The sequence below is a fragment of the Polyergus mexicanus genome, unplaced genomic scaffold, assembly GCF_030449975.1.
Source record: "Polyergus mexicanus isolate NDT 795.1 unplaced genomic scaffold, iyPolMexi1.0 SCAF_5, whole genome shotgun sequence".
Taxonomy (NCBI): Eukaryota; Metazoa; Arthropoda; class Insecta; order Hymenoptera; family Formicidae; genus Polyergus; species Polyergus mexicanus.
In genome coordinates, this window is record NW_027223325.1 from 1,881,433 (window position 1) to 1,898,750 (window position 17,318).

The window sequence follows — 17,318 nt, forward strand, 5'->3', positions numbered from 1 at the left end:
TTATCTTAACGACGCCCGATCGGGGATCCGCTCTTCTTGTTTCTTCAGCTTCCGAAACGCATAAAACCGGTACGACGCGCGGGAAGGTTGAACGGGGTAAAGGGGATTGTTGTCCCTCGATCGGAGGGGGACACGAGAATATGGCGAAGGGAGGGAAGGAGAAAGAGAGGAGAGAGACTGGCGACCTAGTCCGAAGCCTCCAAGGAAGCTCGAAATAACACGCGATGAGGCGAATAGCACGTGTAGCCATTCATTTCAATCGCGATGCTCCCAGAGATACAATGTCTCTCGAGCGGCAGATATTATACGAGCGAGCGAGCAGCGACCCGCTTCCGGTTGTAAACGAGTGACTCGGGGAGGGCGGACAAAGGGGGCGCGGTCCTCATTCAAAAGGGATTAAATAAATTCGCAATTGGACGCGCTAGAAACGCGCTGGGTTTAAATGACGTCTACATATCTGGATTACAATGTTGGACGACAGTAATTGATACCGCTGCCTGTTCCAGCTTGTTCCTAGAGTATCTGTTGACGACTTATATCTTTGCGCGTCGGAGCACGTGCGAGACTTTCCAAGGAAACGCAAACACGTGTGCACGCACGGCCCTGTTGTTATTAATCGTTGCTCTACGGCGCTTCTGTGTGTATATGTAGAAGAAATATTTTGACGTTTTACTCTTCTGTGTAGAAACTTGGCTTAACCGTCAAGTATGTACTATAGCGGAGAGAGAAGCCTAATAGTTGAGAATTTAATATCTTGACGATAATGTACATGTCTCGTATCGAAAGCATTATCATTTTTAAATACATTTAATAATTTAAATACGATTTTTAAGCATTGAGGAATAACACGCTTCTTGCATAGAAATGTGATTTATTTCGAATCGTGCTTGTAACGTACTTTGAAAGAAACCGGTACGATCTATCAAATGTCGATTAGATTTCACCCTCAGGACTCTTTGTAGCTAGGTAGGCAGAGCTTGAGAATAGCAATGCCTTCCATTTGCCTGCCTCTCCCCCCTTCCCCATCCTAGAAATCATGATTTAGCAGCTATCGCGGGTTGCGCTTGAGTTCGGCAATCCGTCCAATCGTCGTTTACGATCGAAGGGCTGGCCCGTTTCCCGTTGGATCGAAAGAGGAGAGGGAAAGGCCGCGGGGAATTCAGGGGTGCCCCACGGTACCCCGCGTCTAATTTTAACGACACCCGATATGCAGATCGACGCGACAGGGTCTATGCAAATTTCGCAAACGTACGCGGGATACCGAATGCGCGACACGACGATGAAGAAGAGCGGTATTGGAAAAAAAAGAAAAAAAAAAGAGTTGGTCCCCTAAACTGGTTCTTGTATATGCCTGATCTAACTCTGTCTCTCTTTTACCTATTCCTCTTCGCGAATGAATATACGCGCGCGCGCGCGCGTGCGCAGGAGAGAATACAGCTACCCGATAATATATATATCAGCTCCTTCGTTCTTCGTGTTTTATGTTTTATAGATCGGCTTTTGTATTTTATTTACCCGCGAACGGGGATAAAAGATTTTACGCGCGCTAATACGAATGCATACCTAATGCTCGCTTTCATCGCGCGAGTATGCGTGTGTAGTATGTTGATATTCGTCCCCGAGACGACGAGACGCGCGTGTGAAAGCCCAGGACGGAATGCGAAGAGGGTTCTTACTGGTACGCGCTTTAAACGACGACGAATCAATTCGATTCTCATGTTTCGCGCTATTCCACAAACGGAAGCGCGCGCCGACGACTCTTTTTAATTGGCGCGCCTAATGAGCGGACTTTTCTAATTACCACCGGTAAGCAGGCGACGCCGTGATTAATCTCTTTGCTAGTTTTAGATCATTTAATTGCCGCTTCGGTTCTCTCGCTTCAATTAGCGTCGAATGTACGCGCTAACGATCGAGTCGTCGGAGCGATCCCGGGCCGGACTCTTGAAATAAATCGGAGCTGATTATATCCTTCGCTGGGTCTTCGGGCTTTTGTTGACGTATCAGACGGAACGATCCGAGAGAGACGTTTCTACATTTTCTATATTTGTAAAAACGAGATGATATCTTCCTTTTTCATCAACTTGTTAATGTTATCTGAATTAAGTATCGCCTAAATATATAACGCGCCGAATACAAGTTTCTTGTATTTTATTATTAATAACATACCCTGATATTCATTTAAAACATATAATTATTAATTATAATATTTCAATTCTCGATGTAATAAACTTTTTACTTCAAATGTGGCGTGACAACTTGATTAATTTAAAAAAAAAAAAAAAAAAAAAAAAAAAAAATGGAATAAAACGGCGATTGCGAGAAAGTGAAAATGAGAACTGAATCGAGGAAAATCATCGCCGCGTGGTTCATTTGGCCGGCGACTTATCGGGCATCTCTACTCCTTCCCCTCCACAGAGGAACAAAAAATATACACGCACACGTGTACGTACATACACGCCAACACATATTTCTCGCCGGCCCTCCGCAGCTACTCGAAACTTGGTCCACGAACGTCCCGAGGACTGACTCGTTGTAAATCCAATTAGCGCCTGCGGCTTTGAAGTGGTTTTCCCCACTCGAAGTTCCAGTTCCTATCATCGTTGCTCGCGATGTCAAGGGCTCCTTGGGAGCAGTTTTTTCACTTTAAATAATTTTCCTTTCGGTTGGACCATCCGCGTTCATCCGACAATCGTCTTGCCGACGGTGTAACTTTTCTCAAGCCGAGTGTTCAACCAGATTCAACCTCATCATTCTATCTTATAAAGATTATTATTATTATTATTATTATTTTTTTTTTGCATATCTCGGAAATGAATAATCGCGTCAAATGCAAGACTTTCGTATAAATTAAGAGATGAGAAATTGCGAATTAAGGCGGACGGAGTTATTTATAAAAGTATAAAAAGAGACGATTTATTTGTGTGTGTGTGTGTGTGATATAATTTCTCGTTCGCTTTAACATTCGAAACGATGGCCGTTTAGTATTCCCTCGGCGCTCATACACGGCGGGCTAATGCGCTTCGTTTTTTGGCGCCGCGTCGCGAGTGTCCGTTTCTTCATCTCCGCGTGCGAGCGGCCACGCGGTTTTCCGGGACAGAGATAGAGATAAAGAGAGAGAGAGAGAGAGAGAGAGAGAGGGGGGGAGAGCGCACGAGACACGCGTACGCACGCATATATATCAGCGGCAACGAGGGGAGGCTCAGACCCGTTCTTCACCGGTGATCCTCGGCCGTGTGTTAACGAGCGATATGCGTCCGGTTCAACGTTTATATAGATCGTCGCCGCGTCGACATCATCCGCGCGCGTTTCCCTCGCGCGAGTGTTTACACCCGGCGGCGTCACCCGCATCGCCGCGATCCATTTTCAGATGGTCTTCGCGTCCACCGGCGATATATCCTATATGCTGATCCACGGCAGATGTGGAACGCGCGCGTCGCATGTGTGATGACGTTTACTTATCTTTAACCGTAAACTTGAGACAGAATTTGGTAAGTTAATTAGTGTAGCATGACGTAGAAGGAGAGGAGTGAGATTGCAATCTCTCTTGTCAATTGTTGTTTAACGATAATGTGAAATGATAAAACTATGGTAAACCGCAATGTCAGAATGTGTATCGGTCGGCACGTGACGGTTTATTTTAATTATTAGATGTATACTAGGAATTCATTATCTTTAACTCGACGATAACCGCAATCACATGGTTTCTTCGATATATATTGCTATTTACGATCGTTAATCTAACAACGATTGTTCCACGACTATAAACAAGTTAATCGCGAAATTAATGACTAAAAGCTAACCGGAAAACTTTGTAAGCAAGTAACCGGCCTGATTAAATTATAGCGAGAATTTATAAGCCATGAAAAAAATTATCGGTGTAATTACGAATAATAGGAACGAAAGCAGTATGTACAATATGTACATACTTGTATAATATAGCCGCGGAGTGCGCTTTTCCGTTTCTTTCCACGTTTTATCGCTAACGATCGCGATGCCCGAGCTACGTCCTTCTCTCACACAAATCGTATTATTACTCTTGCCTCTACAACCAATCTCACGTAGCAATAAAAAGACCTCACGGTATGATTACCGAAGGCCCGCGAATAAACTTGACGTTAGTCGACGCGTCCGTGAAAGAAAGCGATTCCCACGTTGCGGAGTCGTGCAGTATGCGACAGACAAATCGTCGGGAGAATTATGTCCATGCGAGGGGAGACTTGGCGGAAGGGGGGGTCGAGGGATAGGAGGGGGTAGGAGGACGGGTAACGTCTTCAAGTTCATGGCTGCGTTTAAAACACCATCTGCGAACGGACGTGGCCTGCCGAGAGCCGCTGCGAGCGGTGACGGGAAGAGGGAAGTCGCAAAGCAGGGCGATAGAAGGGGGAAGCGAGGGGGGATCGGGTGATCGTGGAGGGAGGGAAGGGGATTCTGCCTGATGCATTCTGACGCGTGATTATGGCACGGAGGTCAGAAAGGATCTATGCCTCACTGCACCTCCGCCATTACCGGGGCACGATCGCGTATCTTCGGGCCTGATTGCGAAAACTGGAAATTCGAGAGTGCCTTCTCTCGCTCCAACGATCTCGCGGATGTTTGCGTGTGCGTGTGAGATTTTTTTTTTCTTTCTTTCTTTTCGTCAACTCTCGTTCTCCTTGATTCTTCCTCTCTCGCAATCATATTTGGAAAGTTGTGTCATAAAACGGAAATATTCTGTTAAAATCGCGATTAATTCTTCCGACGCTTGGCAACAGAGAGATATAGATATATATTTAACGTGCGCGATATAACATCATGATAATAAAATTCAAGAATTTAGATTAATTTATGCGTACGCATTTCCATCTTGCATGGCATCTTACTAAACGATAAGCATTATATACAAAAGGAATTAACTATTAATGATCGTTACATGTCACAGTAAAACATCACATAGAAAATTTGTATCGCACAAAATGTTTGACGATCAATCAACTAGTAACTATCGTAGATTATTCAACGGCTCAAGTATTTGTTGATCGCAATTGTTGTTATCGCGATCGTAAATTGACTCACCGTTTACGGAAAGGATAAACTCGCACCGGTGCGAACGGCCAAGTATAATTCGCGATAATTACGTTGATGCGGCACTTTTGAGAGTCGGCACGATACGCTTCCGCCCGGCAGAATTACGTATTTCGTTTGCCTCTAGCAAACAGGATCCGTACTACACCGTTGCGGTGGGACGGTGACCGTTCGATTCCGTTTCTCTTTTTATCCGCGCTTCGGTATTCTCTTTTTCTCTTTCTCTCGTTCTTTTTTTTTTTTGCGCGCTCGTCACGTGAAAGGGAACGAAGCGAGAGAGACGGGGCTGTTGTGGGTTGCGCGAGAGGGGTGAATCGCACCACGTGGTTACCGCGCGCGATGCACATGGAGGTTGATTCGCCGGGGCGATCAATTGCACGTCACTCGATATTCTCAGAAACGAAATTTTACGGAAATCATTTTTATAGGAATTACGCAACTCTCTCCTCGAAATGCGTGTCGCATAATTTCCGAGACGAAGGTAATCATTGCCGAATGAATGTTTTATCTTTTCACTGTGCTATGCATTTTCTCTTTCTCTTTCTCTTCCAGAAGCATTAAATATTGTGACGTGCGAGTAAATAATGTTGTTTGAAAGATTACCAGCACTACATTTATATATCGTCGAGTATAACATTTACTCGACTTATGCTAATATATTAGCGTACACTGCGCCTATGCATACGCGATACAGTCTCATCCTACATATATACACGGTATATACATGCGCGCATTAAATGTGCACGTGCTTACACACGTACATGTCACAGCTTTGCCGCTCTCTACCCTCACCGATCCTCCGCGCTGTTACCGTGCGCGCTAGCGGTTAGAGAGGGTGAGAGTCAGCCACTTTACATTTAGCACGTAAACACGTTGTCTGCAAACATCACTTTTACTTATCCCTTTAACTCGGCACATAGATACGACACAGGTGCATGAACGTTTTAGAGACCCTGCGCGCCGCATAGCAGTGAAACACGAGTAGGTTTCGTACAAATTTTTTTAATAAAAAAAATTACTTTGCGACACAAAAGTAGAGTTGTTATTAGGCCATTATCCCTAACATTTAAGAACGCTGATACGCGCAATATATATAAATATTCCTACCTACGTGTAAAGAATGATAAAAGAATTATTATAAAATTTATTAATCCCATTATTCGCTATTATAATTATTATCGTTATTGAATTAGAAGAAAAACCAGCAGAGAAATGTTTGAAGTATAATTTAATTACCCAAGACGCCTCATTCATTCATATACGTCGGAAATAAATTTTGCCGGCATCGATCCGGGATCGGTGATGTAACGATACGATAACGGTCGGCGAGCAGACGCGCCGAATTACTTAGCACACGGAAATGCTAATCGCGGAAAATCATTCATTCCGCGGATCGTTCGATTCCGCCAAACAGGCGGAATACTAATAGACGTTCTCGGGATTTACTACCATTCTTATCGTAGCTGCGTTAAAAATGAGCGACGTTCCCCGCTCATGAGTAAAACGATCATGAGTAAAAGAGAAAAAAAAAATTTTTAAAGAAAACAAAACGGGACGCGTTCGCCGTATCGGATCGCGAAGTCGCCAGGTTACGTAAAACGCTGCCATGGACAGATGACATCGTGGTAAGAACATCGAATTACGTGTTTCCTGCCTGGCCGATGGATTAATATGTACGTGCCCGATCGTTCGGCAAGCGAGTGAGCACTTTCGAAGGCAAGTATCGATTGCAGTCGTATGATTTACGAGTCTTTTTGAGGAACGGCACTTTCCTTCTCGCCCGAATGTTCCTCCAAAGTATTGTTCTACGATGGAAAGACTCGCGGAAGAACGATTTGGGTCCGGAAACGCAATATTTAAAAAAGTCATGGTTAAAGAGAAAAAAATAGATATTGATTTACAATTTTTTCAATTATTACTTTTCCGAAAAAAAAAAAAAAAAGATTACAATTATCGCCACGTACAACCAGCTAATGTCTTGAACGATTGAATATGAATTAGTAAATTGATGGCTAGACAAGTAGACATAATCTTAGAATCAATAGTATGCTGTCTCTTGTTCAAGGTAAAACGTGCTTAGCTTCGCTTTAATTGGGTTTAATTATCCTAAGTTATCATTTAAGACATAAGTATAGGTGTTTGTAATGCCTCGATCATTTTTGCCACGTAAGTGCAACATGTCACCTGAGATTATTCGTCTGAACAATTTGATTTTTTAAATTTTAGATAAAAAAATCATTTAACTCTCACCGACACACGATGCGCAGCAGTGGAGAACACAACGTTGATCTGTAAAATACAAATACATATATAAAACAATGAACATAATTAAGCAATGAAAGTAATTAATATTTTAAAAAATAATTATTGCGCACAATTAATTTCTTATTCATCCTTTTGAACAAATATTTAATAAAAGAAATTACAAAATTTCCGAAAAAATTTATTTTAATTATAAGCTCTTGTATATAAAATATGATAAACAGAAATTTAATTTTTATATAAATAATAAATTATAAAAACTTTAAACATATAACATATATTATATACATTTACATAACAGCTAAAACATTTTATATAAATATCAATATAAAATTATTATAATTTATAAACATTTTATTAAATATTTTAAGTATTTCAAAAAATATATAAAACCTAGTATATTTTTTATACATCATATTACAATGATAAGCGAGCGATTAATAAAATTAATAAAATTATAATAATCGCTCACTATATGATTGCTCCGCCGTCTCCCGATGCCTCCTCCTCATCTTCTCTTGTTTATTCTTTGCTGCTCCCTTATGGCACTCACCCGCGAAAACGTACTTAATTACGATAGTGCGCGTTAATCACGAAAATACGACGATCGCGCAGTGCTTTATAAAGCATTCCTGAATTTACCCTACCTCTATATTGCTAACGGATAATACGTATACGCACGCATTTTATGACGATGTTGATTGATCGCACGGATTGACTATCTATTAATTATAGTATATAATTGTAGAAAACTGTGACGGTTGATATCTTCTAATACTCGTCGTCTTGTTTTCATTCGTACGGTACGGTGAGAGTCGGGTGGGGTAACGACGCAAGGTCGTCACTCTATATGACAGGAGACAGAATCATAAACATGGTCATCTAGACCGAGTGTTAAGGAGTCGTCAAATATTAGACAGAGATAGCATGCTTTGTAGCACGCGTCGTAGAAAAAGATAAATTAATGATCGTACAGCAACTATCTCTTTATCTTTTTTGACGCGGTCTGACTAAGGAAAATATAGAGACACGCGGTCTATAATCTTATACGTCTATGATCGGGATATGCATATATTATCTCTCGAAAGAAATAAAATCTTGGTATAAGTACTGGGAAATATATATCAAATCCGATCGCATTCCTTATTTTTTATCAATTATTATCAATTTATCAATTCCCGCGATTATCACGCCTTAACTAAGCATATATGTGAAATGTACCATATATGTATGTACGATTTCTTAACAAGAAAGATAACATGTGATCGCATGATCTTTCAGTGTGTGCGTATCGTAGCTTCGTGTAACGTGATTTTTTGGCGATCTCGCGTCGCATAAAATAAAGTGCGTATTGTGCACGATTAATCGGAAATGCTCTATAAAATACTGCGTAATCGTCGTATTTATTATTGTAATTAACTGTTTTTCGCGAACAAGTATCATAAAGGAGCCTAAAGAATAATAAGAGAAAAAGGCCCGAGGAAGCTTCGGATGACAGCGCGAAGTAATCAAGAAATGAGATATTATTTTTATCTTAATCCTGGAATATATAAATACTAATAGAATTATAAAAAACAAATAGGTGATGTTTAAAATAAAAAAACTATATTGTGTCATATTTAAAATATGGATTATTTTACCATTAATTAAGTACTTTAGAAAAGTTGTTACATTTTTTACAAAACAATATAGTATTATAAATTACACCGTATATCCGTTAGAAAAATCAGAGATCAAAAATGTTTTTTGGATATCGAATAATCGTCTTCGCATCGATTAGATCGGAAAATGCGTCGTTAAATGCGGGACACTGCGGATATGATCGGTGCTGTCAGAGAAAAGACGCTCGACGAAGAGTGGCCGCGCGAATTGAGAGGGGTCAACTATTATATCGAGGGGGAAACTGCCGGAGTTAGAATACGATTCAGTGTTAGAGGAAGAAGGCTACAAACGATGATAAAGAGAGGGGATTGGCGCGCGAGAACTATCGTGACAAATACGCGCATTGTATCGTGTGTACGCTCTCTCCGTGTGTGCGCGTCCTACATAAACGTATCTATCGATGCGCGTATACAGTCGGCGGCTGTGAGAAAGAGAGACGGCGACACTACATACACAGGAGGTGGTGGAGATGGATATAATATTATATCGAGAGTAGGCGTGGTTTAAAAAAGGGGGCGGTACCCGTGATACTCATTCTCTCGCTCTTTCCCGTTTGCTCGCCATGCTCCCCCTTCCCTTCCTCCCTGCATCACACTGCAGCCCTCTTCGTCTTGCTATAATGTTCCCTCTCCTCTCTCGGTGTGTGCCGTGGCATCGAACTCAGGACCGCGGATCCGAGTCCTTCACCAACACACACCTGGAACACTTTAACTTCGTGCGGCGCGTCTGAAGAAGAAAGAGAAGAGTGGGAAGGAAGAGGGGAGGGAGGCAGGGTTATAGATAGATGTGGCGCGGAGGAAGAGGGATGCAGCTGCAACGTCGCGAGCTATATCCGCTGCTATATCATCGAGATTGTCTCTATCTCGTTCTAACGTGTTTCTCTTCTACATTATGACGGTGTATTCACGTGTGAGTAACCTTTCTTATCTTCTATGCACATTGAACATTGGATGAGACATTTGACGCGGTGTTTTAATTATTAGGATGTTTGAAATTATATACAATATTCTCGGATCATATAGATCATAAGAACATCTTTAATTTCCGATGAACGATTATTGAGACACGTGCATACACGTGCCATATTCTTTTCTATCTATACACTTTTTTCCATATGATGTATACTTATCTTGTACGCATCAAACCTTGCGATACTTACGTGGGGTACCCACGGATGCCGATACATAAGTGTGCGGCCGGCGCACGCGGATAGGAAGGTGCCGACGAGGTAGAAGCGCCGGGAGACCTCCGACCAATGATATTGTAGGGTTTTATCTCGATACGTTTATCTCTCGGTACACGAACGTTTTATATTCGCGCACGGATGCGCGCCCAAGAACCGCCGAGAATGTATTGACCGTATTGCACTACGCGTGCACTATATTACATAGCATTTACATAAGATTATTATATCGAAACAAATTATCCCTGATTGATATCGATATCGAAATGTATGGAGATATTAATATTGTGCTAAAAAAAGAAAAAGAACGCGCTCATTCTTTTCAACACTATTTAAAATAATAATAATAATAATTACAAACACATACAGTAAAAAAGGGGGAGGAAAGAGATAGAATAAAAAAATTCGAAATGTTTATTTATACTGTATATCAAAATGACGAAGTGATATTTTCGCGTTATCATTGTTGAGCATTTCGATAGATGTATTGTAGTAAGAATGATAGTTTTATTATGGCAACATATTTTGTGATATCGAATAAGATTAATTTCGACAAGATCGTAATTGATCCAGCGATATCGACGAATACGAGAACTGAGACGCTATCGTTAGCTCGAAAAGACATCGGCTTGAATGATGGAAATTATTGGAGCCACTAATCTTTTAGGAAATATATGTAAATGATTTGCGAGCAACAAACATATTTTGAAATTTAGTTAGAAATATGTACAATATCCGATATTATTATAATATATATATATATGCAACATTTCATTATATATATATTACAATTATATATTACAATAATAAATAACGAATTGTAAAATGAGCTAAATTAATACGGAAAACAGTTTAATTTGTAATTTATATCAAATTATTGTGATGAAATACAAGCACTCGTATATCAAAATTAATAGATCGAAATGACAACGGAAGTATCTATCACGCTATTACATTACTTGTAATTGATTATTCCATATTTTTTCTTGTAAAAAAAATCGTTACTGCCAATTTTGTCAATTCTATCAAATTGTATTTTTATAATCCGTGTCGATCGCGCGTAGACATGTGACGTGAAAATGATTCCGTACGTTTTAACGAACATGGTATCGACATGCGCGAGATACGCCGGAAATATTACACATATTTTGTCACTAATAGCCGGGGACTTCCGTCCGGTTTACAATCGCGGTCCCATTCGGGGGTGAGCCGATACAGCACGCTGAGGACATCAAAACAGAAGCTAGGCGCAGCCGTGACACTCGCCTGGGATCGCAGCGGGGGCTCCATAAAAATATTTTTAGACGCGAGGGGGGACTCTTCGACTACTCTCTCCCCTTGGGCTTCGACGAGAAGAAGCGCCGCGTATATATACATATAAAAAAAAAAAGAAAAGAAAAAGAGAAAAAGCAGAAGCTCCCGTTGGGGTGGACGGAGAGGAAATGGCTTCAGACGACGATCGGATTCGAGAGAAACACGTGCAGTCGATACGCGTCTCAGCTGCATCTCGCGCGTCTCTCGAGACGGTGCAATCCGAAAAATACGAGAATCCAATTTTCGGAGATGTCTGTTACCCCTCCCCCCCCCCACCCTTTGATTTTTCTGGCGGTTATCTTCGCCGAGATTGGGACCATGTGCGTCGCGCGAGTCTCTCCCAGTCTTCGTTTTACTCGTTGTCGATTTCGAAATACTCTTCGCAGCGCGACAGATGCCTATTAGATTATTTATGCAGCAAGTCTCGAAAGTTGTAATGGAGTTTCCTTTAACTTGAAGCGTCATTATCGGTTTCCCCATATCAATTTTAATTACATAACACCTCTATATGTATATTTAATAATTTAAAGATCGATTTAATAATTGTGTAAATCTTGCTCAACATTTAAATTTATATAGATTAATAACTTGTCACAGAAAGAGAATGATATAAATAATTTAAACTTTGAAATATTAATGTAGTAACTTTAAAAAGTCAAATAGCTATATTTTTATCTGTCAAAAAATGTTGCAATTTTCGAATAGTTTACAGAGCGAATCATGAGAGAAATTTGCTCGATAGCTTGAAATGATAGCTCATGATTCTACATAGGATTAACGTATATCCCAGCAACAAGTGATCCACGTGCGCCGCGATGGAAGTTCCACCTCGTCGTTATCGTAGTACAAAGGCACGCTCGCGTCGTGTCACAATAGTTAGGCTAGATGCCCTACAAGCCAAGTTTACCTTTTAACCCTTCTATTACCTTCCATTCTACGGCATTCCCTTCTCATCCATCTCCTCTATTAATACAAGAATGAAATTCACGACGTTTCTTTGATATTATTAGAAACTTGGAATTTTTATACTGACATAATAGTTTTGAGAAAATGAATATAATTGAAAAGTATCTATTATAACGGATCTCAAAATTTACTTTGCGTTTATTAAATAAATTAACAATTTAATTTTTAATTATCCTTAACATAGTTGATATAAGTTGATTACGATAAATGGAAATCTCTTAACGAGGTTATATATCTACAACACATATATAGGAAGTTCCCTTGAAATGATCGAGTTTTTAACGATTCACGAAGTTGCAATCTCCAAGTTAGCGTTTTTTACCATCTGCCTGCAGACACGCTCTTCCACCCTTCGGGACGGACCGATAACTTTTGTTTACGATTTTCACGCGCAATTGCAGACGAATGGTTAGAGTTTATAGATTGATCATACGTAGCATCATCGACTACCGAGAAAACGAAAGGATCGCTCGTCAAGCGCTGTAGATCGCTTTTGTATGAGAACGCCGCAAGTGCCGAGTCACGCCTTGACAAACAGGGATGTCAAACAGATGTTTCGTGCCGACCTTTCTTTAGGCCTCTGTGAGAGAGTCTGGCAGATACTTTGCCCGCTAAACCATGCAGATCGTTCGCCTTTCGATTCTCGAAATTCGAATGCCGTTCAACGATCGCGCTCAAGAAAATACGGCAGTGATTCGGAAATTGAATTATATTTTTGGAGGGAAGCTTTACATCTACAAAGTCATACGGGAGCAAAGATCTTGAAGGAAATTGTTGAAAAAATTTGAGTCAATATTTTCCAATATTCAGATAAAAATAATTATAGTGAGATTATGATTACATATAAAAAATAAAGGGTAAAATTTTATATAATACATATTGGTTTAAAAAAAAGTGTTTAATTTATGATTTAATTAATCGCCGAATAATCTTTTTTGCGAGTAAATTTGCAAATATCAATGCATTAACTGAATGATTCAAAGAAATAGAGATTACAAGTGCAACGTGTGCTGTCATTCGCGTTTTTCTCATTTTGATTTACGCGATTAACGTTCTGCGAAAAGCCGATAATAACAACGAAGTTAATCGTCAAGCACGGTCGGCGGGAGTTGAATAAAAATCCTAATATTTTCGTGACGCGAATCTCCATGTTTCGCATATAATTCGTCGTCCCGGTTTAACGGCTGCGCAAAATTCGTCGCGTTGCGGGCCGGCACGCTTCCGGGGGCGGGATTTTTCTCGATTTGCATCCACGGTGGAAATGTTACGTCGGCGAATAAATCCGGGAACGAAAAACGTCGAAGCCCGGACGGCGTATGATTGGCTGTCGGCCGTCGGAATCGGGCCGTTCGTTTGGTCATTTTGGTCGCTCGGTAAATAGAGATTTGACAGGCGACGTGTCGAGGTCAGCGTTGCACCTGACGCCGTCAGCGGTTTTCATCCTCTTTCTCTTTCGCGTTTTTCTCCGATTTTTCTGTTTTTTTTTTACTCTCTCTTTCTCTCTCCCTCTTTTTTTCTTTCTCTCTCTCATTCTAGCTCCCTCATCCTAACTACTCTTCTTGCACCTCGATAATTTTCGTTCTTTGCGGGAATATTCGTTTGATGATCGACGATATTTTCTGTAGTTTGAAATAGTTTTTAAAACAATCATTAAACTGGACTGTAAAAATATGTGACGAAAAATTTTAAATGCTTTTGTTCGTTAGAATCTCGCGAAAAAAAAATTATGACGTAAAAGTAATTCACGCTTGTATGGTATGCATATTCACCCAAGCGGGATTCTTAATATTGTATATAGTATAAAGAAAATGATTCATGATAATTTTTTTGTAAAATAACTTCACACATATATATCAGAAATCTCTCAAAAATATACTCTCAGTTTCTTTTAGTTTTAATCTTTTTCTCGCTGCGCTTCGCTGTCGATGTAATAATCGAAATTATAGTTATCTATCCTACGTTTTTGTACGCCTAATATTATGCCAAATAGGACGATATTAATTATCTCGCTAAACGTTATTTGCCAACACGGTAAGAGCTATTATTACACATTGCACGGCGTTACTCTGTCGTCAGTGGTGCATTAGGCAACCGGCACAAAATTCGTTTTATTAAGGAAACGTTGCGCTTCTTTCCCGAGTGCAGCTGCAGCATATCCCGCTAATTGCAAAACGCTTATCTCGCAATATCTTCGGTTGCCACGTTTGTGGCCGCGCGAATTCGGGACGAGTTTGTAATTCCGTGAAGAAGCGTGCATATTAGTTACATGAACTGTAATCTGTAACGTTAATTATGACATTGTTAAATTTACATTTTTATACAAGCATACATTTAATCGCATTTAAATTTAAATTTCAGTTTCTCATCAAAAATATAATAATAATTATTATAAGCAGACATATAAAAATCATATTTTCTAATATTAAATTCAACTATTGATTATATTCATAAATTACTATAGAATAATTGTGAGAAAATTATACTTTTCTATATTTTTATGGTTTCAATAAATATGATTATTTGAAAAATTGTAAAACTGTCTTGAATTAATTGAAAAGTACGTTGAGTGATAAGATAAAATCGATGTTTGTTTGAAACCGAAGCCACCAAATCGTTTTACGAACTCTTTTCTCTCTCTCTCATACAAGTATCGTTTTTCATAAGTCACCTTTGGACAATCACTACCGTCGAGTCCCTCCTACCCTTATTAATGTCTTCCTTGTCAGTTACACGCTTATGCAACGCATGCGAATACAATACTTGAGCATGTTTACAGAGAGAAGATCGACTGGCATGTTGTTTGATGTTGATTTCGTAGTGTTTAAGTGTCACTATGCTCATTAGATAAAGATCTTAGGGTGCCACCACCCACGCCGGAACACCGGAGTGTGTGTATATTCTGCGAATTGAAGAAGCGATCGTTCGATCGCGGAATCATTCGATATGAGATTAATTTCATATCGATCTTTCGTAACTTTTGATGCAATTGAGCTTCATGAATAATTTACAATATATATATATATCGTAGTTAATGCTAGATATCAATCTATGTTAAAATAGATGTCGGTGTAAAAATAGATTTGAATCCTAATTTTATTTTTATTGATATCTTTTAACGAATATTTATATGCATTGTTTAATGTGTTTTAGTAATCATATAGTAAAATGAATGATATAATACGAAGAGAAGTAAATACAAATAAGTATACACGAATAGTTACTGCAATTTAAATCAAATTAGTCAAATTAATTTAGCATTTTGTAACTTTTGTACATTAATGAATGTGCATTACGGATGTAGCGTTATCTGATATTTTGTCAATAACGAAGGAGTAACAATCGGAGATTGATTTCGATTTTTATCGCAGCGGCTTCGAGATTGTAAAGTCGAGATCGAAGGTGTCGAATGCTTTACCGAGGAATAAAAACATTTTTAATCATAATACGCGCCGCGCCTTCGTCAAAGGCTATGTGTTTTGTCTTTCTCATGGACCATATCGTATCGGGTTGGCTTATCAGTTTCGATACCACTATCGACTAGAATTGTTCTCAGCGGTGCGACCACTACCGGCTACCGGAAGTGTGGTATCGACGGTATTTGTACGGTCCCTATGCTCTCTATACATATATACGTACTACGTACTTCTATTGCGACTCAATTCTACTCATCAAAGGCATAAAATACGATGCACATCTTTTAATGTTCTCTCTTTTATTATAGAATTAAATCACGTATGTAGCGAAGAGAGAGAGAAAAGAATCGTTACTCGACATAAAATATTTTTACCTCGACAATAAATTTTTCAATTAAAATTAAAATAATCAAAAACTCAAAATTAAAAGGGGAAAAAAATTTTAGGATTATTTTTACCGAATTGGCAGTCATATGTTATAAATAAAAGATTGTTTATTAGCGACGAAATGATAAAAAGACGAAAAGATTGATTTTGATAGAAAAATAAGAAAAATATGTACATATTTCTTTTTTATCAATTACAGTATTTATACATATTTTTTAAATGTTAAACGATAAAATATATACATTCAAGCGATCCGTATTAATCGTTTTACGCATTGTTCAAGCAGAGCATCTTGTTAATCTCATATCGTGCAATGCGAAACTTAAGAACTTCGCTGCTAATTGAAATCAGACAAACAGAATTTCAAACACAATCTACCCCTAACGATCGCATTCCTCGACTTCGCATTATGTCGGGAACGAGGACAACTCCCTCCGTTCTGTCCCTCCTCGCTCCTCGCAAACTTTTCACGACCATTTTCGATCCTCGTTCCAATACGAGAGAAGGAACGCCGCGCTCATTATCCCCTCTCCCCCTGCCCACATACGGTTCACACATCCGCTTCCGGCCGGGGATAATATAATAATCGGTCGACCGGTACAATACGTACGCACATTATTTGCGACGATAGGTCAGCGCGCGCGCGCGCGTGAAAGTAAGGGAAATAAAAGAAAAATAAGAGCAGAAAAAACCCACGAAGGAAAGATGGATTCGCGATTAAAGGGCAAGCAAGGAGGATGGAGGTCAGAAACCATTGGATTATAGCGTGAGACACGAAACGGGAACTCGTGGGAGTGATTGAGACAGAAGGACAGAATGAAGGAGAGAGACAGAGAAAACGTGACGTGGTAAAAGTAGAAGATCGAACGCGGCGCGCACACGCATACAGAATAGTCTATGTACGTATGCTTTGCGGTAGGGACGGGCGATGATTGGGGGAGGGAAAAAAAAACAAAAAAAAAACAAGAAAACATGCGTATTTGTTTAATTATCAACGGTACCGCATTAACTCGTTAATTGAGCGTCAGATGGCGGGCATTGTATCCGGCTGACACGCTTTGTATCCGCGC

General features: G+C 39.7%; 1 protein-coding gene and 1 long non-coding RNA gene across 4 annotated transcripts in view; one reads left to right on the forward strand and one right to left on the reverse strand.

The window, feature by feature from the left end:
• Positions 1-17,318, reverse strand: part of LOC138933533 (uncharacterized) — a 314,831-nt gene that overhangs the window by 276,350 nt on the left and 21,163 nt on the right. For both annotated transcript variants that reach the window (XR_011446979.1, XR_011446980.1), the window contains one exon: positions 7,312-7,350. This is a non-coding gene — a long non-coding RNA (uncharacterized lncRNA). The remainder of the gene's footprint in view (positions 1-7,311; positions 7,351-17,318) is intronic.
• Cut (homeobox protein, cut) overlaps positions 1-17,318 on the forward strand; it is a 138,322-nt gene that overhangs the window by 30,402 nt on the left and 90,602 nt on the right. The window lies entirely within an intron of this gene.